Source organism: Varroa destructor, unplaced genomic scaffold, assembly GCF_002443255.2.
Source record: "Varroa destructor unplaced genomic scaffold, Vdes_3.0 BEIS01000007.1, whole genome shotgun sequence".
In the NCBI taxonomy this organism is placed as follows: Eukaryota; Metazoa; Arthropoda; class Arachnida; order Mesostigmata; family Varroidae; genus Varroa; species Varroa destructor.
This window is the reverse complement of record NW_019211460.1, coordinates 22,784,109-22,810,787: the sequence shown is the minus strand read 5'-3', so window position 1 is coordinate 22,810,787 and position 26,679 is coordinate 22,784,109. Positions and strand designations below refer to the sequence as shown.

Below are 26,679 nucleotides of genomic sequence, written 5' to 3'. Positions count from 1 at the left end.
TTTGGCGCCAATAATCCTAGGCCAAATGGGACTGACTGCTGGCGTTTACCAGGTTTACAGCAATTGCTCAGTTTGCTTTTTCATTTTAACTGTCAACCTAGCCTACATAGAAAACCCTTATAAGAGATGCCTACGCATGTTGATATGTTTAAAAGCTGAGAAAAAGGTAAAATTTACACACGAAGGAGACTATTAAAAAATAATAGAATTGAAGATTGCAGAAAAACGCCCTCTATGTATAACATCTAGCTAACTTCTATATACACACTATGTTACACAAAGCTTATTTGCTAATTTTCTACAAATTTTCTATAAAATCAATTATAACATATGTGAATTTTTCTAGTGTTTTTTCAGCCTGAAAATCCTCCTCGTATTTCAGACATTTTGTTATCCTTTACATTGATAGAATTAATAGCCTTTCATCTTTACGTAAGCGGATTGTTTATTAGAGCTTTTTTATGATCAAGTCAAAAGAATATATTTTTTTTTAATTTGCTTTGCCGATAGCTGCTCCTCCGCGCGATGTCGATATCACAACTTGCTGAAACCAACGCTGTGTTATATATTTATATCGTGTCCTTGCATAGAGCGACCGGGATGGGAGACGACATAATGCACAAGTCGTGCTGATGACGTACGTTTGACGCGGTGGTGCCGAACTGTAAATGCAGTCAACTGCACGGAGTTAAATTTACCAGCTCGCCAGGCAATAGGAACTGAACCGGCTGCGGAAATCTAGCAAGGGCAAAAAATAGAAAAAGAGGATTCTCGGCGTACCCAAGCATTCGAAAACAGTTGGTAAAACACAGCACGCCAATACTGAACTCAAACAGCATCTCCCGTGTTTTGGGCAGCTGCAGAGACTGCAGCCAAAACGGAAAGGGTCATAATAATTTACCCATCTTTCACCCTCATTTCTTACCGGAGTTCTCAGCCCCCCGTTCATCATATTTTGTCCATTGATTCTCTCTCAGCTCACATCAACAACCGATAAAACTGAAGAAATACTTGTACATGATAATAATATCGCGCAGGCCGACCCGAGCAGTCGAAAAATTACGTCTTGAGACAGTAGTAAACAATATCGACGATAAGTGGGGAGCAACATGAATTGTCGAGGATAAGGACAGACGCACTGACGCCCACGCCAACAGCATTCAAATACACATAGAGAGAAGCGCGTGAGAAAGCGAGCTGCACCAAGGCGCCTGAATGTATATTACTCTATCCTGTTCATTCAGCCTTATGTAGGCCACGTGTGGATAGAGAAAATGGCGGGCCACCTGGGTTAGCGACCATTGTGTAGGTAGTCTCAACTATGCTTCTATTACCTAGCGTCGTACGTAGTTCAAAGACCTAATGCCCCCACGCTCTCCGCCTACCTCTCTCTTTCTCTTTTGCCGTTTTTTAACCGACTAGCTCCATCGGACGAACGAGGCCGTCTGTCCGCACACAAATACAACGAAAGTGCTCCCAAACATTCGCTAATAGGATGAACTTAGCTAGCATTTCCTTTCACTGGCGGTCGACTGCGATAACACAACATTCGAGAGTGTCCTGTTTAAGCGAGACCGTTCCACAAGCGACTGCACTCTGGCTATAGCGAAAACGATTTTCCGAAAGCTGTTATTCGTTTGACTACAACAATAGCAGCAAGAACGACGATGGAAATGATAGCAGTGGCCGTTCGCGACAATCACGGTATATCATTCAAAGGCACCACTCACCCATCTACCCGAAGACAGACGCCCAGAAAGAGATAGCGGAGGACAGATACAAGCGGCGAAACGAAGTTTTGACTTCAATTGCCAATTTTTCCCGTCCGTTGTTCTCGGCCTTGTGGAAACTTACCAACCATTGTAGTAGATGCAAACAAAGAAAACGTTAATTTACGGCTAGCCTTTTCTATTCCGTTCCCTTTCGCCACGTTAGGAGAAGCGAAGAAGAGGAAAATCATATTTTCCGGTGAACTCGAACAGTCGCTTGCGCTGAACTGTCGTCAAACTTATTAAGGCTTCTTAAAATCTGCAACACAATACATGCTAGATAGACGGTAAAACATTTTGACATTTTTTGAAACTAGTCATTTGACAGTACGAACGTATTCATTTTACACACGTTTAAATAGCAGTAGATACAGCGAGTACTAAAAAACCGAACGTATTTTTCAACGAATTGATCTAACGATGGCTATCCAATCGTCACGGGATTTCCACCCCATATATATATATATATACACTACTTATATTAGCACAGTGGAAAATTCTCCAAATGAACGGGGAACCCTGTAAGAGCGTAGGTTTACTTCTATTTATTGAGTGGAAACCAGAAGGGGCAAATCTCAGTTCAATCATTTAAATACGCCTGCGTTTTAGTATGTAGTTAAAACAACGATCTGAACCTGTTACTTAGTTTCCGCGTCTTATTAACGTCTGTCAGTCTGCCTGCGGTTGTCGCAGACTATGATTAATAATGTAATAGAAATTAGTATTACTTAGTTAGTTACGGACGAGATTCGTGGTCATCGAGTCACGTGGTACCACCGCCACAGAGGTGTAGCGGGGCTAATACCCTCTGAAGTAAGATGCTGGCAAGGTTTCGTAGAGTAACAAGACCCGCGAAGGATCTTCGTAGACAAGACTGCACAACGGCGGGTAATATAAAAAATTGTAACAATATGGGTATGCATGAACATGTAAAGTTAGGTATTGTGATCAAATCATCCAAATGATATATGGATGTGATTCCTATTAGTTAAGCAGTCAACTTAATAATGGTTCCGATGTAGTTATGTTCGGCTTACAGGTTTTAGATTAGGTGGGCTATCACCTACTATATAAACATGTTTCCTTCGTTCAACCGCAGCAGGGAACAAGTTGACGTAATGATGTGTAGACTTACTTACGGGTTTTGAAGATAGCCACCATTGTCAATGCCATGGACAAACATTGTTTGTGTGAAGCTTCCTCTGTCAATGGCCCGGGCCCGTATCCATCTAATTAAATATGTTAAATTATACTTGACCGTTTTTGTCCGGAATTGCTTAAAAAAGGATTCCGAATACTTATGGCTCGCAATTCGTATTGATTGTTATTTTACAGGACGAACCATTCGAGTGCTTTTATTAGCCGATCTATTAGAAGCGGGGCGTCAACGCCAATGAAATCTCATTTTACTATGCCCTTAGTAACGCGTTTTGCATTTGTCAGCATATTTTTTCTAAGGCGCACTGAAATTTACTAAGGTTTTCTCTCGGAGACGGTATTATTTCTTAAATAACAAGTATTGTTAAATTCACTCTGATTGAGAACATTTACCGCTACGTGTTCCTTTTTAATTTTCGCAGATCTGCGCAGAACGTCGTGCTTTGTGTTTATCAAGAGCACATGGTGTTAAAAACGAGGTTATCGGCAATATATAGGCCGCTTGTAGTATCTAGCTCGCGCTTCGTAAAAATTAATATATTCTTTTGAGGTCAACAATTATGGAAGTTCCCCATGAAACAGTTCCACGCTAATCAGAAAGCACGAGCTACCGGCAACCTTTCGAAATGGCACTAACATCAAAAAGCAAAAAGGGTTATATCTAGGCCCTAGAATTGTTCCAGACTGGCTTTCATCGACCGCTTTTTCGGCATCTATATAAGCGCGGTTTAAAGTAGGCTCTTCTGTAGGAAGTAAATTTAAACTTACATCATTGGAAAGATCGCATCCTGCGTGTTTCCCACACGCTTGATCTCAACAGGACCGTAAGCGAGCATTCGTATTTCTTACTAATCTCATCTAAAGGATATCATCATTTAGTGATGTTTCAAACGCAAAACGCAAAAGTTGTATTTGTATCAATTAAAGGAACTTAGAAAGGCGCATGTTCTCTGTTTACAGTCCGCCAATGGCGTGTTCAGCATTATCTCCTTTGATTTGTTCGAACAAAATAAAAGCCGCATATAGTTGAGATTGACCCCTTCCCCCTCATCCGCACTGGCAAAAAATGCCCTTCAACTATGAAGTTCAAGTGCCAGGTATTACTTCCGGAAGCTAGTACATCTTTTCGTTCTAGACCTCTTCTTCGTCGTTTTGGAAGCAAATCACCGCAAATACATCCACAATGTGATTTACTTTCCTCCTGCTTTTCTATATGGAGGACCATTCTGCCCCGAGGCAGTACAGCTGGTGCAAATGTATTCCTACATTGCTGCTTACCTCGTAGCGACGTAACAACGCTCAATCAGCCTTCGGGTCGCTACAGCTAACTTGGGCTCGACCCAGCTTATTCAAGGTTCAATTACGCCTCAGGCAGAGAAGAATGCACCCGGAACCCAAACGACCGCACCTCTTACGCCTCAAGCGGGTCAAGAGCGGGTCGTTACTGCACCACCAGACAGGCGGCAGCAAGTGTCGCGAGATCTAGCGGAACTCTCAAAACTTCAACGAGTACTAGAAGTGCTGAGTCAAAAAAAGATGACGAAGTAGAAGATGAGAAACAATGGCTGAGCGTCCCTCTGATGGGGGGCCATTGCCTTGTCGTCGATACAATACGAACCGCTTTTGACAGAGATTACCTGCCGGGTAAAGCAAATCCTCTGGGCAACACTTCTCCTTGATTTGAATATATACTGACAGATAGCTGGCGGTAGAAAGTTTCTCAAAGGTTACGGCTTCAATTAAGGAATAACACTGGCGTTTATGCATTGCAAAAGCCAACTATCAGATTTTTAGATTTGCTGCAGCACTTAAATAGCCTTTAGTTTATTTCCCTGCTATCTCCCTATAAGATGCACAGACAATCGACGACAAATTTTGGAAAGCCATTGAAAATAGGAATAACACTTGACGTAAGCGATATAACGCAGTTTACAAAACAACATTTTTTCAAGAAAGTGTTTTTTTTACAAATATGTTATTTTTAGAACAGCCTTAACCTTTTCAGCCAATTTCAGCTTAATGCTTACGACATCTTCAAGAGTTCTGTGTTGGAAATCATACCCTCATCATTCATTGTTATACGTACCAGGGTCATCCCTCGTTGTCGATCGGCTCACAAATCTACAGCTGTCGGATTTATCTGAAACGTATTTGAGTGTGCTGGCCCGTACACCTATACATAAATAAAGCGCGTTGCGAGAAAGCATCACTCCACGCTGTCACAGTGAAAAGTTGCCAAGTGACGTTTCCCCTCGTCGAAAAAAGGGTTTGTCTATTTAATCTGACATTACTGTATAATACAGTATATTGTGACAGGCTAGCCATGTTTTGGTGCACTATAATTGGATGAAAGATTAACTTAAAAGGACTGACAGATACTTCTGACGTCCTGCCATCCTTGAGAGTTTTGGTAACCGAAGCATCTGAAAATACGCCTTGTATGCATACCTCGATAGCAGTACAAAGATTTATTGAAAGCGGAGAATTATGTCTAGCCATCTTAGGTTGAACACTATTGTTCAAAAGTTTATGCGTATCTGCTTCCATAGGGATCGGCCTCCGTGAATTTCTATTACACCGATTTATCTTCAGAGGGCTATACAACATCGCGTAGATTTCAGATGGGCCATTAGGTATTTCAAGCGTGTCAGCAACGCCACAGGTGTTTCAATTATTTGATTATACTGGACGATTGGTTGATTTGTTCAGTTAGAATTTAATAAGAAACCCACTTTTAACCTTAGAGATAGGGGGAATTAAAATTGAAAAGACACAGATCGCAATGTCTAGACTTTGACTGTATTGTTGTTCTATTATATTGATTAAAATACAATTACAGCTTTATTTTCAACTAAGTATAAAGAAATTCTTTAAGGAATCATAGACAAAAATCAAAATAGTCAGTGGTACTTCCGTGATCGAACATCAAAATAAGTGGGTACCTCTATCATGTTTATGTAGGCGAATCGATAAAAAAACCGTTTGCTCTTCTGGTGCAGCTTTTATGTATTAATGCAGAACTGTGCACACGATACGGAGCAAAAGCAGCAGCTTCATCTTTCTCTTTATTGGAAGCGGTAGTTAATTTCATTTTCTCGTATCAAGAGTCAAGTATTTGAACCTTCTTTTTATATTTTCGCTCCTTCAACGGAAGACACCGATGGACGAATATCGGTATACATCCAATATCTTAGGATAGAACCAAACATGGTATTGCCAAAAAGGTGCCGTAGCGGTGGCAACTGCTAGGCAAATACGTTTGCAATCGGAGCTTCTTTCATCGTAACAACGCCCTTCCTCGCCGCAGCGTGAGACAACTGAGCTAGCTCGCCATCGAATCGGCGAGCTAGAACGTACCAGCGAAGTTCACAGTTACATGCCCCACTGCCAGCTACAGTTTGCAGGCGATTGAACAATGGCGTCTTAAAGTTAGAGTGGCTTCTGCGAAGTATTCAGGCTTGGTACGTAAGCAGATTTTACTAGTCGCTTGACTTCAGATGACGAGTGTTGATTATCATCAGTCGCGTGCTGAGACAGTTGAAGTAGAGATGATCATACTTTAACGCCACAAAGCATATGAGGGATATTAGAGGGATGCGGTAGACGAAAACGAAGACTTGCCATCAATCTGATCAATCGCCAACAATTTTACAAGCAAGTTCGATAAGTTAAAGGAAAAAAGATGTCGCCAAAATTTGAATTTGGGAAGTTACTAAGCAAACGATAATTAATACACAATGAAAAGCTCCCCGTCCACTATCATGTGAATATTGAAGGAAGATTCATATACATAGCATAAACGGTACTTGTTGTTTAAACATTTTATGACAGAGAACAATTGACAGTCGGGCATGCTACACTATTGGTTGAAGTTGATGCTTTAAGGTAATTATTTAGAAAAACAACTTCTTCAAAGTAGCTTCCATGCTTTTCTAGCCTTAGGTAAGGCACTTCTTCGACAAACATCAGAACACTAGGCGTAAATGATTACTATTTTGGGTCTTTTCTCCAGAAGCAAAATATTCGGAATGTATGTGCTCGTTAATCATTCACGAAGTTTACTCAATTTTGCACTTAGACAGTAAGTTTCTATTTGCCAAATTCTATATATTATATATGATATATTGAGTTTGGCAGTTGTAAGATATAAATAGTGTGATTGGCATCATGCTACATATTCTCATACAATACGGTCAATAAACTTAAATCAAAGCTATCGTATTTGATAATCATTTCTCCTCGTTCTACCGGTTTGGGATATTTATTCGTCCATTGGTGTTCAGCTCGAAGCGTTAGGCAACGTACTATAGGTCAACGTATATAGGACAACGGATATTCCCAAGTCCTACCCTAGTAATATTATTAAAAGTCTATATTTTCGGTTCTTGTAAAAGACCCTTCTACACAAAAATACGAGTTATTTGTATCTACCGACGATTACGTTAGCGGTTCAAGTAGAACCTTGATACTTCTAGGGGGCTGACTGCAGAGAAGTTGCGCTGTGGGTGGAGTCCAAACAAGCTGGCGACGAATTTGCAGCAGCTGTTGCTTGCTAAAGAAAAAAATTGGGATCCTCGTACCTCCAAAGCAAGGAGTGGTCCCAGCTCGACCGCATATGGTATCACTACCACTCCGTTTAATCCCAAAGAGCTAGTCGGGCGCTGAACTTCTCTGTGGCTTACACAGAGCTACCCATTAACCTATAAGGTCTTTTAAAGCTAACAGCCTCAAATGGTAAAACTACATAAACACCTAAGCCATAACATTGATCTAATTCACTAATTTATAAATCTATTTACTAGTGATTATGTACGTATTTACACAAATGCAACTATCAGCATACAAACAAGAGTGCTTTTCATCTAGATAATTAGAGCTGTAGAGTTTGAGAAACCAGAAAGAACAGGTACTCAAGATAAACCCTTTGTTTGCATTGAAATCTCAACCATTCTCCAACGATCTGTCGTATATTTCCTTCCTAACAAATGTAATTACTATTGTATTTATGCACGGACAAATAAACAATTATTATGGCGTAAACAATTAGTTTTTGTTCGACTCGGTTTGTAAGGTTTGAAAGCTCTAGCTGAACTTCACAGTGAGATACAAAAAAAAACGAGCTTCGTAACTATTTATAATCGAACACAAACTTTAATATCAAAGATGGCGATTATGCCTGTTTTAAAGCTGATTCCGCCTTTGCAAATGTATACTCAATTCACCCACCATATAGCTAGGCACCAACTAAGGGCAGCCAAAGTCGAGACAAAGATCAAACAATAATGGTAATATTAGCAATATTGTAGAAAAAAACACTATCTGAACAGCGTGAACTATTTCAGCTCATTGGACACAAGAAAGTTTAGCAGCTCACTGGGCATTTTCTTCTAACGGGTGATGCTCGTTCCGTCTATTCGATTTGAGCCTGATTAATATAGTACAGTAGATAATTTTCATTTTACAATATAACGATCGTAAGGGGTTCGCATTTTTCCCTCGTAGGTCGCATCTTTCGTCTTTTCCCATAGGAGATCAGCTATGGTACAGTTGAACAGATTAATTGCTGCTGACGTTGTAGCTGATCTCAACACCAGAGCTTCATCTAGTTTGATGTCAGTACTAGATTTGGAAGTTATGCGCAAACTTATGAAATCAATTCGAAGTTCTCTAATACGTTTAAGTACGTTAGCGACATGACTGGACGGTGCAGTCATGTACTGCAATGTCAATATAAAAAAAAATAAATGATTAGCTAGTGTGTTTATTAGTTTAAAGGCCATTACATGCATATAAGCTTGCTGTAGCTAAGAATTTCAATAAAAAATTACTTGTTTATTTGCTTTTTTTTTTTTGAAAACAAACAAGGCGTAGAAGTAGGCAGCATATCTGCAAGACTTGCAGTATTCTAATTATGCATGTGTGCCATAGGCAAAACCTGTTCTCTGCGTGTAGCTTAGCGACAGCATATCCTGCAGGGATCGAAATTACCCGACGCGCCATGAGCGACCAGGCTATCAAGAAGGCGCCTATAATTTGGCGTGGCCGAGTTTGGATGGCCTGGTTCTTGTTTGCTGCGACTCTATTCCTGTCCGTTTCTCATGCCTTCCAGCGCTTCTGACGAGAGGTCCCGCAGGACTTTCAAGCATCGGCGGAGGGCGCTCTACCTTGCCACCCAACAAAGGACAAGCGTACACCATAGCCTTGTTTAGAGTCAGCGAAAAAGTGCGTTAGAGTCTCGGGCAAGCTTGCAGAGGCATCTTTCGTCCGCCCTCGGTGTCTTTTCGTTTGTCGGCCGCCTCTGGGGTCACCACTACCTTGGCCGCAATACGGCCGCTTCCCCCTTTATTTTTCTCCCTGTTTTCTTTTTCTCTCTCTATCGTTCTCTTTCTATGCGTGGGGCTTTATGCTTCCTCCGCCACCTCGTTTGCCGTGCCTTGGTGTCTTTCCGCAAGCATTAGGCATCCTGGGGAGAATGTGAGGAGCTACCACACCCAGTAGTCAGTGCTATGCGACGCTAACTTGGCCCTTCAGCACACACATACACATGCGTGTGTTTGTACGTGTAGATATTGGACACAGCAATGGCCGTGTCATATATAATACTTTCAGTGCGTTGACGGCACGATGAACCATTGTGCTACGCTGGTAGCAGAAGAGCTGGAGAGAAGCCGGTGGAGATAGCGACGTACGGGCGGATAGAGATGAGTGGAAATAGGGGTGAGCTATCCCCCTTAGAACTGGACCGCTTCTAGTTGCTTCCACAAATTATGCAGCGTCATCGTTTGATCCTAACCAAATGCTTCCGTCGGCGGTGGTCGACCATCTACCGGGACGTTAACCGCTGCCTCCAGCGGTAATAACGGGGCGCCGGCAGCAGTAGCAGCTGCAGTGGTAGGGGCGGCTATAGAAACACCTCGGAAATACATACGACGATGTCTGGAAGGACATATGCCGAGGCGGAGATGTGTCGACTCAGCTGTTTATAAGGAAACATACGGCGGCTTTAGCCGCTAGCAGAGGGGCACGGGGGCTCTCCTGCTTTCCGCAGTGCTTGCTGCAAAGGAGGAGGTGAACAGTGATTTTGCAAAACGAAGACGATGGCGAAAGCGGCACAAATCTTAAGCCAGCAATACATCGTCATCCTCCTAGAGACCTCTGTAGGCAGAATTGCTCAGTGTCGACAGTGTGTCGTACGCAACTCTGAAACAACATCGGACAGAGCTGTTCTGTATGGAAGCAGGAGGACTGGTGGAAGGGTAGTTCACAGATGCTAAGAGCAGGCTCCTTTGAGACGGACGTAGTGGTTCTGACACTAAATCCAGCCTACGGTAGTGTACGCGATCATACGCTTGTTTCGGTAGCCACCTTGTCATAGCACGGCCCTAAATGATTCACGGAAAGTTGCTGAAGTTGGAGTATGCTTGTCATTCGGTTATAAAGATACGCTTCTCACTGTAGTCATACTACTAGTAGTTACGTGCAGATGGATAGGTTAGGATGCGTGTCGTGTTCGCCAGCGATTATTATTAACAATCCTTAAAAATATTTCTATTTGAGCATACAAGTACACGAATGGTATAGTTTGTATGTGCTTTTGTATAGCAATTAAAATGTTTTTAACAATTGAACAACGCTGTTTTTAGTATAACGCACGGTTACCATCACTAAGATCGTTATGCCGGATATAGCTAAGACGTTGACAATAGCACATTTGTCTAGTTAAAGTGAAATTGTTTCTTAAACGAAATATCTATGTACCAAGAACGCCCATGCCTGTTGTTAGCCTACACAGTCGAATGATTCAGTATAATATAACAGGAAGATATAAAGAAAGATTGCGAAATAAGGGCAACTTTAAAAAGGAAGATTATTTTGCACGCGTTCCATTGCTTGAATAGGAAACAAAAAAACTATCGGTTTTATTAAAATACGCCTCAGAAAGGTAAGCCTAAATGAAATAGGTGGAGTCTGCGGCCATAACGGATTGCGTCGGTTAAGCAAGGCAGCTTCCTTATGAACAACCTGTAATTCTCATCGAACCTGGCTATTAAGTTGAACGCGAAGATAGACTCATTAGAACACAGAGTCTAATATGAAGAAGAAGGACGAGGAGTTTCACGTGTGTGTCACCGAGCAGAATCCATTGCCATATTGAAGAAAATTTTAAGCCAGGTTCCAACCATTGGCAGGAGCTTACATTACAATTAAAAACATATTTCTGCGATGTTAATTCCTACGAGATTTTCTTAGCTAAGCGACCTAAGCATTACCCGCTCCTGTTAACGGGCTAAGGGGTTTTTTTGAACGCTTCACGCCGAAAAACGTCTCCATATGAAAAAACTACCAATGATGTTGTGTATCTTTCCAGATACAGAGAAATACATCGGTGCCTGCATAAACCTTCTGAATGTCGGTGTAAATAAAAAAAGGATTGCAATTCAGGTCGTGTTTTCGATGTATTCGAAATCCTAATTTCCAATGCTAGAATTTGAAAACATCCACTGATCGTTTAATAACCTTCTTTTCTATATGGAGTATATCTTTTGGTTTAGAAACAAATTAATGGTGGAAGTTGATTGATTACTTTGGTCGGCGTTTTTCAGGTTGTAGTCAATGGAAATTGTTAATGAGCGTCTCATACAAAACTATTTCTTAACAAGTTCTGCTTAGTTCCGCTTGGCTTACAAGACCGGTCACAATTGATACAACGGATTAGGGCAAACAGGTCGCCAAAATTTGAAAAGATGTTTTCCAAAACATAGCGCCTACGGTCTTGTATACAATAAGTAAAGCAGGTAACCATCATCTTACCTACACAATTGCCCCATTAAAGGGTGAGATTCGTATACAGCATGTATTTCGGCTTATTTTATTTACTAATTATTTTGTTACCATTTCTTTTATTATTATTATTCTTTAATTTACTAATTATTTTATTAGGATTCAAAACCGTAAGCGAGTCACCTTCAAAAATACCTTTTCTAAAGTTGCAAACATCTTAGGCGGCTGTAAATGGCGAGATATGAGCATGTGCGAACTTGTTGGAATTCTGCGCAAACATGCCCAATGCAAAGACATTGAAATTTGGGTTTTTTGTAACTAGAGAGCTCTTCAGAAACCTAGAATAGACAAATATCGTCACCTGTATGGACCTGGAAGATCTAATTACGGCAATAATAATTTTTAATAATCAGCTTGAAGTACATAAGAAGGGTCGCCTTCAGCACTAAGTAAACTTTTAATTTTTCTTGTTATAGCTGAGTTATGAGCAGTCCACCTACAAATGACATACTTGTTTACAATACATAATATCAAATCTGAATCATGTTTCTACTAAAGCATCCTCGAGGGCATAAAAATGTGCATACTTCGTTAACACATAGAACTCGTACGTTTTCATTCGTACTAGTTTGAGCGGAAGAGTTATATTGATGAGTCAAGCCGTCTCACTGAGCAAAGAGATGCCCACTGCACACTTCTGCTTCTTTTACAAAGTGGTTTATAACACTGTCTTTCAAAAAACTTTTTTGTTGTGTTCTTTCTGTAATATATCCGACCACGTCCATTGTCTATACACAGAATAACCTACCCATCTATATTTACATGTATATCGCAATATTATACGGCTTTTTCCCTTTACAAGCCCGGCAACGAGCTACGTACTATTGTATAGTCCAGGAGTCGATGCCCAGGACCAAGAATATGCTGTTCTGATCTGTCAGGTCTACAGCTCTGTTCTTCTCTTTCTACAGTAGTTTCTATAGATGGCTTAGCTATTTGCACTATTAACTATTCCCGAGCACGTGAGTCGGTGCACTTCTACTAAACTTCATACCAACAACGTGCTTCGCACTGTTGTTAGTATGAAGGGCTATGAAAACTGAGTAAGCTGAATTGGGCCGATTGAGGCTTTGGTCGAGACCACAGAGGCTTGAGCGGAAGAAGCAAGCCGGGACCAATATCAGCGAGGTCGGAACGTTCAGCAAAGCGTATTCCCAAGTTATCTCCGCTTTTAACGCGCGACCGCGAGCATGCGACGACCCTTTCTCTAAACCTAGGTGATTTAGCTCCGACGAAGCAGTCGCCTGTGATCGGGCCAAAGTGTCTTTGCTACTGTAGGCGATGTTCTAACATCCACTTTCTTCTGTCACTTACCCATACACACGCACATTCTCCTGTTTTGCGTGTTGGGGGCCACAAAGATTTTACTGAGGCAGAAGGAAAAGCGGTACTTCGTTCCCTGTTGGCCACCGCGTCCTCTCAACCCAACCGTTTGCCTATCTTGTGCCCTATGCGCCTCCCTTGAGCCTACTTCCCTTTCTCAGGGAGCAAGATTTGCACGCAGCAGGCAACAACTTAGCCGAGTCACTAGGTACGTAAGACCGACTGCGTACAAAAGTGTTTCCCTTTTTGGCTCTCTTTTGGCTATCGCCTACTTACCCCATCTTCTTTTTCTAATCCGCTTCTTCGATCGCCACGCTTTTTTATACGGTGCCGTTATCAAATCGGTATTTTACATTTTTCCGCTCGCCCGACCTCAGACCTGCATGCCCAGATGCCCGTCACACATCGAGTTCGAGAAAGGAGAAGAAGAAAGGCTTGAGGTATGTCAAAGTGTCCGCCTTACTCCACCCGCATGGCTTCTCGTTCGCACTTCACTTTTTCAATCTTCTTCTCTATTTATCTTTGCCGAAGTTGCTTCCTTCCACTAACGCTGTCTCGTTGAAACTTTTATTTCGACCTCTCGGGTGTTTAAATTTTCCAAACTCAACTCTCGAGTTTTCGTTCTGATCAGACTCCCTCCCAAAACTGCTCCTGTCGTTTTTCCAACTTTTGGCTCGCCGTTCTAAGGCCTCCGGTTTCGAACCCAATCAAGTTCACCTTTCTTCGCAGTGGTGCTACTAGACTCAAAAGGGGGTACCATACGGTCGAGAAATGACAGGACCCGATGGGAGCACCCATTTTTACCACCCACTGTTAGCAGCTGAGTTGGATCGAACCTAATCGATTCGGGAAGCGAGACTAGTGCCGTGCTTGAGCGCTACCCAGCTTACCTCCAGCAGGTACGGCCCATTTAGTTGGTGTCCGTCATCGCCACTACGATCCCAGAGCTACACGCTGATTCGGATTTACTGGCAGTGCCAAATGGCAGCGGCAGCTGAGCGAGCACTCTAACTCGAATTTCGTCATCTCAGCTAGAATAACGATGCAGGTCTGTGTCTTGTGCTGCTACAGAGAGACGGCCATGATATTTATAGTCACGAGCTGGACGTCGTTGCAGACGAGGACGCGCTCATCGTCGTGGCATAACATCGATTTGTCGGCTGGTTGAGCTGGTAGCCGTAGCAATCGTATCGGTTTGTAGCAACATTAATGTCCACATCTGCACATAAACATGCACACGGACACGAGGACACAGGACATTTGCTCTAATATATACTAATTGCAGCATTGAAACGAGTGCAAACACGTCAATGCAAATATCGCATCAGCCGATAATATAAAGCAGAAACGCTTCTTCGTCGTTCGCTGTGATGAAGCCAGCAAAGATATGCTGGGGTCGGCCGAGAGGCTGGTCCTTCCGACCCGGGTTGGTACCATCGAGTCGTACGCCCCCTCCCAGTTCCGAATGTGAATAAACAGTTTGAGAGTAACAGCCATTTGATGGTTCGATCGAACCCTGTCCGCTTGATTTGGAGGGGCGTTCACTTTTCCGTTTCTAAGAAAACGCCTGCGAAAGCTCTATCCAAAGGCGCGAGCTGAGGACCTAAGCCGGGACGGGGAAAAGTTGAAGCGAAATGATGCAGAGAAGACGAAATGAATTTCCGAATCGAAAAGCAGCAGCGACGTGTGAACTTTACGAGGCCACTATGAGCTATTTGTTCAATAGTGGGTGCATTCAGCCCACCTATCCTTGATGCCCATCAGAATGTTTGTTTTGTTTATATGGGCAATACGGTGACAATAAATCGATGACGAAACGATGAATTTTTAAACTTCATGCCGGTTGGGAACAAAAATTACGTCGGGTTTTCGGTATTCCCGAATGGGCTCCCTTGTCCGTTGGTTGTCGATTTATATGGGTTTTCGTTTGATCGTGGAGCATTTTTGAAGAAGTAATCTTTTACACATGAATACACACGTTCATAAAGCAAGATATGCCATACTTCGATGCATCCTACAATATCTTTTATACAAAGATATGTTCGGCTTTAATGAATTTCTTTACATCGCTATCATAAGAGATGTCTGGTGATGGACGTAGCAAATAATCAATCTTGGACTGATCTATATCGTGGCTGACGGCCAAGTTTCTTACTGGTATCTAGTTGTTGATTGGTAAAAGAAAAATAGGCTTGTGATTATGCAGCAGGCTTAGCCACGAAGTTCTTCTCAAGGTCGTTGGTATCTTTATATCATCCTCAACTTCAACCTGTATATCCGCGCTTACAGTAGAAGGAGGTGTATCTGAAGCTGTTCGGTTGTTTTTGGTACAATAGTTTTAGCTGAATGTACTCCTGCATTTAGATCTGTTGTTCATATCGAAACAAAGATATTTTTTTTTTCTATTTCTCTTAGATTTATAGTATACTATATAAATTAGTTCGACTATCAATTATGCAGTGCTTTAAAAATCAGGCTTCCAGTCTAATTTGGCACGCGCTGGTAACTGAGATTTTAGTAAAGTAAGTTGTTCTGGCTTTATGCCCGTTCCTGTTAGCTAACTTTCCAGTGAAGTTTTAGGAATTATTTGACTCAGTGTCACTGTCATGCCTTGCTGCAATGAGTTAATATATTGAAAAGTTATAGCCAAAGCGCACGTACAAAGAAGTAGTTCGATCCACCTGAAAGTCCTGCGTTTCAAGGTCACGTTTTGATGCCTTTCCCGAATTATAACAATAAAAAATCATAATAATTAGTTCGTATGTATTAAACTCAGACGGGTCACGTTCCGTCAATCCCTTGCTTTCTGTTTCTCTATCGACATATACAATGTACTTAATATTATAATGACCGAGCTTCAGTTCGACGTTGAATAATTATCGTGCTTCAAGGCCGCCACTGTCAATTTCCACGCGATGAAATCGGCTCGTTCGTGCCGTTTACTCAGCCCACGTAATTTTTTTAATTTTTGCCCATTGTTTGAAATACCTCCTCCGAACGCAACTCAGTTAACATAAAACAGACACCCCACGGCTGCCTTGATTAAACCCCTTTGATAAAGCCCTTCTTGCTTTTACTACGATTGGTGCTACTATCGACGAAAAGCAGGGGGTATGGCCATACAAGCAATGGGATGTTTGACGACACTCATCACGTAGTACCAATCATCGATCAAATTCTACCACCAGGACATCAACGCAATGGAGAAAGGCGTTGACGAAAAACACTCCTCTGTGACAAATAATCGTATAAAAGAAAGTGTGGCTACCACGGAATACCATCAATAGGCGCTCTGTGTAGCATAGAATTCACATGGGGTTTGCAACAAATGATTCTATACCCTTAGCCTTTTATCACAGATGCTTCTATTTTAAAGAACCTACAGCACGACCTATCGTAGCGAAGTAACAGAAGCCAATTACTTCGTTGTGTACAACAGGTTATTTTTTAATTTTTGGGAATACAATGAAGTCAAACCGGCGCAGATGAAAAATATGGTGACTTGAAGAAGCATAAGTAAACCTTATTCATTTTTTGTTAGACAACAAACGATGCAGAAAGATACGGAGCCTGCCAGAGTCGTGCAGCGTAACAACGCGACCTTAGTTCAGTTTGTTGCACAAATATTTGCTGTTGTCCGACAAGATGCTAAGAAGGTGTCTTTTATTTTGCTGTTTTTTTGACATAATTTCACAGAATTGTAATCTATCAAGCTGCCGTAATAATATTTTCAGAGTCTTTCTTATCTTGTAATTCGGTAATAGTCAAATTTATTTTATATATTTTTACGTGCTGGAACAATTTCAGCTCAGTTGGCAGGGGCTGTTCTGTTGGCGTTCCCTAAAGGAAAGGGCGACTCAACTGCGCCATCATCATGGCAGGGAATGACAAGGAAAAGAGTTTGTTATAAGCTTCTTTCCGGCTAGCTAATTAAAAGACCGAGCGACTCCTCAGAAAGCTTATACCAACAGAGCCACATGTATCCCGGTGAGAACAACGTTTAAGATCATGACAGTTGACGTCAAGAGAGCGGTGGCTACGCCGCTATACGCAGTCTTCGTCGACTTCAGGACAGCCTTCGAGTTGGTGCCCAACGACAAAGTTGTGCTCATGCTGACCGTGGTAGACAGTGACGGCGGAGTGGCCGGCCCAACTCCCGTCTTTTTTTCTACATGGACTTAGCTCAAGCAGACAACGTAAGCCCACTTCCATTCTCCACCTTATTGGAGGGCCTCTTTGATCAAATAAGAAGGCCGAGGAATAGTCAACGTCTTCTTTTTTGCAACGATTTAGTGATATACGGGTCGAACCGGTTCCAGTTGAAATCAAATGTAGCCCGGCTCTACTTCCATGACAGTCTCATATTTAGACCTGACCAAGACGGAGGCTATGAAGTTTAAAAACAGAGACAGAACAGCGGCCATTGACACTTTAAGTTTTGTCAGGTCGCCTCAAGTCTATGTAAACCGATTTTTGTATTTGAGGTTGCCCTCTTCCGTAAACGATAAAAATTTTACTGCTTACGACACCGAAAAATGCAGAAAGACAGCCTTGATCGCATAGGCGATATAATAGCCTCACTTCTTGTCTCTCGCGGCTGTTCTCAGCTTGTTCAGCCTTAAGCTAGCCCCGATCGCAACGCATATAATATGCGGCATTTAAGAAGGTTTTATAAAGAAAAACCTCAAACAATCGAATCGTATTGTTAGCCTCAAAAAAAAGTACTGAAACTACACACAGTAACCCGAAATCTCGTGGCAGATTTTTCTCTGCTGTCCAAATATGTACGTTGTCGTTTTGAGCTTCTAACAAAGAAAGACTTCAAGAGCGGCGATAGGAACTAGAAGCTAACATTTGAGGAGATTGACAGGGACCTTTCTGCCGCTAGGAGCAATGAGTGAGAAGGGACGAACCTACCAAACAGGCATATCGGCATTCGATTTGCCGTGCATGGTTTCCACCAGAGACTTTGTAGGAAACCGAAACTGGCAGTATGCGCAGGTGTTCCACGTGCGGCGGAAATTGTGATAGATATCGTGCCGTTTGCTGCTGCTCGCTGGTGCCATCTTTAGGACGTCCGGAAAATCTCTGAAATGAGCTTCATAAACCCAACAGGAACATTGTAATTTATATGATGCAAAGCATCTCAAATGGTTTTATATGCTTGTGTTGTTAACTAACAAAAATAAAAAACGAAATTTGATCATTGTCTATATTTAGTATGTACTTAGTAATCACAGGGTTACAAATGCCTTCTAATGATCATCTCACCAGTCTTCATAATTAAAATATATAAATAGCAACAGTCCAACATTCATCCTCAATAACGAACTATAGTCACATTATCAATATGTTGTCCTCCTTTATATACATTAACTACTTTATAAACATAACTACCGCGTACCTTTCCTGTTTCCAGTATTATATTGCCATTGCCCGAAACATTGTGACTGCCAAAACGTTTTGCAGATCTTCCGAGTCGGGTTTATTCTGCTCTTTTCGCAGCGTATCGTCAATCAATAATACATCAGTCAGTCAACTCCTGCATAGGTATGTTTTGCCTTAGGTTTCTGTATACGACCGTTTCCTTTTCTATTCTGAATAGTTTTTTCAACTCTTTTACAGGCACCTAATTGAAAATATTGTGAGGTTTTGTAAAATTATATTGTAGAGATTAATATATTCACGAATACGTGGGACTAGAGTAAGCGACGAAGTGATAAAAGCCACTAATTTTCGTCTCGTTTATGATACAGAGCATTTGGCTTCAGAAATCGCTGGAAGAGGTCTTTCAGTCGGTTCGGAGATGAATTCGACAAAAAACCTGAATTAACCCAAAATGTAAGCTGTCTTAATTTTTACTCTGGCTCAATTCTCAGTAATCTAGTATACTAAGCATACTATAATAATATAGATAGAATAATATAATACTAAGCACAGTCCCGCGCCTGCCGAAGCGGTGAGGGCGACCTGTTAGATACTTTGCGGCTTTCATTAGGCCATCAATAGACGAACACATAATTGAGAAGGCAAGCATATTCATTATTAGCACCATAACAATGTACGTACAGGCTTCTCTTCATCGTAGTATCCTATCCAACGTTGAATGAAATTGCGCTTTCATACGCTGCTTTTCTACATAAAAAATTAAAAAACAAACCATTCTCACGGTAGGTCTCTCGAATGACGTCAATTCTGGTTCAAGATTATAAATTCATACAAAGCATTACGATAATATTCAAGGATAAACATCAAGCCAAAGTGTTAATCCTTAGACTTAATAGTTTAACTTGATTATTGACAGTAAGCACGAGTGTCCTATGCGCCTCATCCTAGAAAAGAGCTCAGCTTCACTGGAATAGACTTGACAGGTTGGTAATTATAAAAGCTACACTCACTATGGACAAGTCAATTGTGTCAGGTTTTTTCTGTATTTTCTGTTTCGCTGCTGCAGCATCGTTCTATCAGAGCATGACGCAAACGCTTCCTTCACTCGTGGCCTTTATCACCGACCCAGCCCGGCCCTATCTGCTGCTTAGAAGTCAATGAAGAAAATGGACCATCAGTGAAGCTGGTCGAGGCGAGCAAAGAACATAATTGAGTTTTCTTCTTCCGTTGCTGGGCCTGTTGGCGATGGCAGGGCCTCTTCCGGTAACTGGCTCCCCTCACAAGCGTTGTTTTCGTTCGTTGGCTATAATTCAGCTGCTGTTGCTGCTGCCATCGCCGAAGTCAGTTCCATCCGGTCGCTAGCTCCTTAGCCGTCTCTTGACGTAGTGGTGTTTTTTACACTTCCCTTTTTGTCTCCTTTCTGCGTCACGAATAGCTGTAGACATACAACCAATAACCAGTGGACAATGCAGCAGTCTGTAGTGAGACCACAACGGCGTTATTGGCCGTCGTTGTTAGTATCTAGGTTTGTTCGTTCTGTTCCTTGTCTTCGCGACCGTCCACGACTCAGGCAATGACTTGAATCGGCCTTTATTCGACGTTGTCACTTTTCTCTTTGAGCCTGCTTTCATCTCCCCGCTTTCTCGCCTATTTTCCGCTATCCAGAAATGTCCTTGTTGTGGACCAGCAACAAACAGCTGCACGGCTGCTTACTACCTTGTGGATCATAATGGTCCGATTTTTCGTTGCACGCCCCTCAACCGAACGCCTGCGACGGACGCTTGCCTGTGTATAAGAGTGCAGGGACAGTGAGAGAAACAGTCGCCCCTGCACCGGCGAAGACTAAAGAGATCAACAAGGTCGAGCAGGAAAGTCGATGGAATAGTGACAAGGACGACGAGTTGGCTGTAGAGAAGCCGTAGGGGGATGCGCGACGAAAAGAAAGACAAGAGCTAAGATTAGGGGGTCCGGCAGAAGCAGTCACCAATGTCGCTCCTCAATGGCTGCCGTCTACCAACAACGAGTTAACGCTAATGCTTCACACGCCTCCTGTAAGAGCAACGTGGGATAGAGCTGGCCGCTACGTAAACAGTACATGTGCGACCAGTTGTCGTGGTATTGGCCGAATAACCAACGTATAGGATGCGGTCAAAAGTTGTGTGTTAGTTTTGTCGACTAGTAGGTTATATAGGACAAACAGTAGATTCGACTTGTATGTTCAAGATTTTAACTTTCGGGGCTCTGTACACCGGCTATCTTCTTTTATAAGGTAAGGAGAACTAACCAGGTCGGGCGGGATCCCCTTCTTTGTTTCTGGTACTTTCGCATTTGTCTATATTTATGTGTGTTTGTGTATGTGTGTGTAGAGAATCGCCACGTATTTTTCACCTACAGAAGCTAGAACTTGTCTGTCTCAGACCTATTTTGTCTTCCCAAAAATACTTGGACAGAGTAGAACACCCAAATACGACACGCTTTTTCTCTTTCTATGTTGCTTGTCTCTCTCGGAGATTCTCAAGCATTTATCAACAGAGGTGGCATAATACAGACATTCCTACTGCAAAGGCAAAGACCGGCCACGTCCGTTGCCTGGTTAGCCTCGAAGACCGTAGCCGCAAAGATGACCGCAGTACTCAGCCTTTAGGCCACCCTTGTCTTGTTCACATCGTTTTCCTTTTTTAGTCAGTCGATCTAGCGGTGGGCCTCCTCTAATGCGGCCGTGCAGTGGAGAGCAATGCAGGAAAGATAAATACACAAAGAGAGCAAGAAAGAACGGAAAGTTAGCAGCACAGAAGAAAAGAGATTAAGACGGGTAAGAAAATCATTTACGCTTTTTACAGTTTCATTGGTTAGCTCAGTCAGGGAAGACCTGTTTTTAGTTGGAGAAAATACACGGAATAATTAAGGACGCCACGCCATTGTTTTTCTATCACGGAGACGACCGCGTCAACGTATCCGCAACCGCGAATTGCTTACTTGTGAATGACGACAATGCGTTTTTCTTATTGATATTACTTGTTTCCTCCCACCCGTCACTTTTCTTTAGCTACCTTGTGTGCTCAACCCTTTGAATGGTTGCGTTTCCCAGTTGTTTACTTAGAGATATCCGTACATGTCTTTCGTTGTATGTTCTGATCCTTAGCTCGTTTTTTCCTTGAGTTGTTAAATCTACGGAGCTATGGAGAAGAAAGAGCTATAGCGGCTAAACGGACGCACAAAATAAAGAACAGATAACTGGGCTGGTTACTCTGTCTGCGGCTCACCCCTTTTCTTTCCGTTTATTCGATAGCTACTCCTTTAGGTTCTTCCATAAGTTCTTGCTGGCCTGCTGTTGGTTTTCTATCTATCGGTTTGACGTATAAAGGCGCGCACGAAATTAAGCACGTGCCTTTCGTCGTAATCAGCTGGCGCAAGGGCAACGGCAGCAACGTAGTCTATTGGATGCCCGCAGGTGGCACCCGAAGAAGACCTCATTCAGCCATGGAGTGGCTGTAACGGCAGTGGCGCTGGCGCAGTACTCCGGGTTCACTTATTCGAAACAGAGGACGAAGAGCGAATGGCTCAAACAAGCAGGGCACTTAGTTCTCCTTAGATGCCGCCTAGATTCTGGTGCTTGTGCTGCTGCTGTGGTAATGTCTACTAAATGTCTACTTAGATCAGAATTGGCTTCTCCCTAACCTACAGAATAACATAGCTCGGTTGGATTAGTTAGGTCTCAGACTTTCTTATCCCCATCCCGTCTTTCTCATAATATTCTTTTCCCACCCATGCGCTTCTCTTCCTCGCTTCATTATACTTTGTCCTTGATTCAACTTGTCATCATTTAAACGTGTGAGCACCAACAATGGGCTGCGTTACAATTGAGCTCCCCTATTTCGAATACTGCCACATGTATTAGTAGCAATGCAACGATAAATATACCATAGCAAAATGGCAGAAATAAGCCCTGACGGTCATTGTAGCAGGAGCAGGCATAACAATGCGAAAAAAAAAAGTCCTTTGTAGGCGCTGATCGTGATTGGATGACTCGGTCGAATCATATGAACGAGGCCGGTGCTTCACGGACGATGCTTGTGGAATTCGTGGACGATTCAGTAAAATGAATGTGTCTACATCTCCGCGAAAGCGCAGTGCCCCTGTTTCACATTAGGTTACTTCGTGCCACTTGAAATGTATCTCTATACTTGCTGAAGCCTTAGTCACACTTGTACTTCATGCCTCCAGATAACGGCGCGCATCTAACTGATATATCTTCGTGTTTGTATCAGAAGAAGTGAGTCGGTTACCTATGCGTTGGTCGTAAGAAACCGTTTCTGCAAACTCACAGATACTACGATAGGGTATATGTACCAGTCAGGCTGACAATACTGGTACGTTATCTAGATCTATTTATCTCAACATATCTGTACAAAGACCAACGCAGCTATTATTGCATGATCAATAATTTGTAAGTGTTCAACTATTGAACATGCAGTTGGCCATAAGGCGCCCTCGGCAACAATGATATATGCTAGCAAAAGGTAGTTCTTAGAAATGGACCGTTATGTGACATCTTCCATTGGCTTATAGTCGTAATATATGTACAGCTAGAGCTGATATATTCCTTAAAACTTAGACATAACTTGCTTTTATTTGTATACATGATTATCTATCTTTTGCCTTATCAGACACAACCTCGACGTTATCAATAGTTTTTTATTTTACGTTAGAACACAAGTTCTATGCGAATATAAATACCACTACTTGGAACCAATATTGATATGTAAAATAAGACTAAGTAACTTCCTTTACACTAATGCAGGACTGCCACTATCTAGATGTAGATGAAGACACTTTTGCAAAGTATCGATTATGCCTACCATTCCTTCGATCACTTAAACCGTCTCTCTTAATTCTGGTACCTACATCTAGCTTTGCCTTATTAATGTGTCGTTTTGTTAGTTTTTTTTTTTTTTTTTTTTTTAGCATTTGAGCCTTTTGCGACACAGCTTTTTCTATATGTATTTCCACACAGCGATCGCGTTGACGACAAAGGTTCAAACGGCTCACTCAGGCTGTTATCCAAAACAATAATCGTCAGTAATCCATTCTCAAAATACTGCTAAAATAAAATAAAAAATTACTTTAAGTCGCATCAAAACAAATTTTAAAGATATACTTAGCTTTAAAGGTGCGTTGTTTTTGATGCCCACTTAAGCCTACAACATCATCCGAATCTACGGAGGTACGAAAGGCAGCAGTCCAGTGTTAACTAACTTGGCTTGGAGTATTTCATAGCTTAACGATTCTGGAAACTGTTAGGTGCATGCTGTGGCCTCGTAATCGCGGAACTTCCATGCATCGACTCTTTTTTCACGATTCAAATACGCAACCGTCCCCGGCTTGCACGCTCAAGTTCGTTTCATCCTACATACTTTTTTTAATCCTACCGCCAATTTTTCTCTCACGAGTGTCCCCACCTTTGGCTTCGCCGTCTGCTAGTCGTGACATAAGGGTCTCCTCACAACCAACCGGCATAACCAAGCACAATCAAGCTAACTTCTGCGAATCAGCGGAGGAGGCGAGAAACAGAGAAAAAAAGCCAAGCGAGTAGATCATGCTCTGCAAATGTTTACAGAAAGGGTGTCCTTTTAAAAGGTACTGCACGTTCGCTAGCATCGAGTGGCGCTATGCTGTTGCTGCCTATGCACACACGTACATAAATCAAATAATTCTGTCGAGGTTGTTAATGCTGGTGGTCGCTTAGTAAATAAGAGCTCATTACTAAGTCGAATACGTCGCCAACCTTGGCATGGTTCCGCTTTTCTCCTTCTCTCAGACACACCGACACACTTACTCACCTGTTCCTTTTCACCATCTCCATTATACTTAGCAAAAAGCAAAAAACAAACCCAGAGCTCGAAGTAATCGAGGAAGCTGGGGGAGGATGGTGGGGGTAAATCGCAGTTTGTGCGTCAGCTATACAGTGCACGGTGAAAATCTAAGAGAAGTATGGACTGACGGATGTCACAAGCTGTAGAGAAATGGCGGCGACAGCTGTAACGGGATTTGTGTGGTGGCAACGACGGCAGTGACGACATCGACGGCGACGACGCTATTGAACCCATAGAAAACAAGAACGACGCATGAAGATGGGATAGGGAAGCCTTCCCAGGCAGGCGTTGATGACTGTGTAGAAGAAGTCGAAGGGTTGAACAAGTCTAGCTGAAAAAGAGAGTTCTTCGAGGGGTCAGGACAAGTAGCGGTGCGCGGTACAAAACAGTCTGAACCAATATAACAATGGTCGCTGGAAAAAGGAATAACAACACACAGCCCGCGGCAGCGGTTGGCAGAACTTACTGCTGAATGGATCATATGGTTGAAGCGCGAACCACACCAGAAAAGTACTGGACACAACTGATGACGAGATTTTTCTTACGGCGACGGCAAATGCTGGCGAGGAGACGGATGGTTACAGTTTACGAACGCTGGAAGGGACAGATTCAGAGAGAAAAAAAAAAAAAAAGAATTCTACTGTTATGAGAAAAGAAGCTCAAAGAAATAGTAACTTAGTTTAGGGCTCGTTCTGTGTCTCCTTATATGAATCAACACTAAACGCCAATTGTCAGTCGAGTTCCCGGTTCTTGATGTAAAAGACGCTCTCACTGGTTAGTTCTATGCTAAGGAAGTGCTGGACGAGCGCTATGTCATTATGGGCCGCCAATTTCGTACGCACATGTTTTCTGGTGGAACGTACAAAATTTACGTGTTTCCTAGGAAACCATACGTGATTCAAATGCATATGAAAACGTATGCTAATAAAGAAGTCTATTTGAACTTTACAAACAATGTGATTCTCGTTATATTCCTATAATAAATGTGAATTCAAGAGCATGCCAACTGGCAAACGTAAATGAACCGGATCTGAAAAGCTTTCCAAGCCATTTACAATCTAATCTAATATATATGACATGGTAGGTGATTAACACTGTTATTTTTGCAGAAAATGCCAAAAATTGCTCAGCTAAAAACCTATTTTGTCTCTCTGTACGGTTTAAAGTCACAGTGGCGGAGCGCTTATCCACGTTTCCGATACCTGGGACCCGTGACACTTATGACGCAGCTCCCGCTGGATTTTGGCTGTGGTACTAAGAATCAGACATCGACATCAAAAAAACGAAAAGACGCCAGCCAAAGACAGAGGATCCTTTTTTAAGCAGGCCACTGCTTATTGGGTCGAGCTCCCCATCTAGCAAGCCGGAAGATACTGGCGGTACTTTGGTGTTTCGAATGCTGAGTAAGGGTCTGTGAAACGGTGAGTGTTTCGTGTTTAGAATAAGAAGCCACTGCTAACTCGGCTTCTTCCGTTCCTTTTTCGTCGTTGTTAGAACCGGCATCTCATCGCTTTTATCGATTTCATCCATCCGTTGCTGTCCCACATCTTTCCTTGTGCGACATCTACGTGGGACAGGATCTAGCTTTTGACGAAATGGATGACCCCATCAACGCGCTCCGACAATCGGTGAAACTTTAAAAGAAGTGAAGAACTAATTCTAGAAAGCACTATAGCACACAATAACAGCGAAGACAATAGCAGGAAACGTTCACATCTACGAACGGTTGCGGAATCAGTAAGTATATTGCCGAATAACTAGTAAACATCGCTAAAGAGAAAATCCAGCGCTTGCGCCGAAAAAGGATGCCGTCCATCACCAGGAGTAGCCGCGCGCGAAACGTCGATAGAAGAAGAGGCAAAATGATGTCTTCTACGTTCCTTCCATCATCTTCACAGTGCAGTACATGTCCTAATCAGATATACGTTGCCGATTGACAGAGCTATTGTTTGGCAAAGTAAATCGTTCCTTTAGGCTCAAGAAAATCGTGCAAAGCTATTGTAATTACAATTATATTCAATGGACACCGATTTACGTCAGTACAAATCTTGATTACGTTCACTCGTCACAGGTAGGCCAGCGATTTACTAATATTTTATACATTAATGCTAAGCCTTTTTTTAAAATAAAGATGCGTTTATTTAGAACCGAGGCGAAACTAAATTTGTTTCTTTAAAGAATATGAATGTACGGACGCCCAATATAGATAGTGCGAGTGTTCTTTACGTTTGTATTTGTATACATTGCTTTGTTTCCATTAGGCACGAATCACGTTTATGTACACTAGCACTACGAGCTTTTTCGTCGTGTTTGTGATGTCCAACTTC

The 26,679-nt window shown here is 42.3% G+C and overlaps 2 long non-coding RNA genes across 10 annotated transcripts in view; one reads left to right on the top strand and one right to left on the bottom strand.

Moving 5' to 3' along the window:
• Positions 1 to 427: 427 nt before the first annotated feature.
• Positions 428 to 26,679, bottom strand: part of LOC111254484 (uncharacterized) — a 40,331-nt gene continuing 14,079 nt past the window's right edge. Inside the window, exons 3-6 of one of the 9 annotated variants that reach the window (XR_015316812.1) lie at positions 24,819 to 24,946; positions 18,496 to 23,695; positions 1,855 to 18,189; positions 428 to 662 (exon numbers count right to left, since the gene is read on the bottom strand). This is a non-coding gene — a long non-coding RNA (uncharacterized LOC111254484). Of the gene's footprint in view, positions 18,190 to 18,495; positions 24,947 to 26,679 lie in introns of all 9 variants that reach the window. The other 8 variants (XR_015316817.1, XR_015316814.1, XR_015316815.1 and 5 more) reach the window with 8 other exon arrangements.
• Positions 21,206 to 26,503, top strand: LOC147754460 (uncharacterized). Its single transcript, XR_015316818.1, has 2 exons — positions 21,206 to 21,291; positions 25,519 to 26,503. It is a non-coding gene; the product is annotated as an uncharacterized LOC147754460 (long non-coding RNA).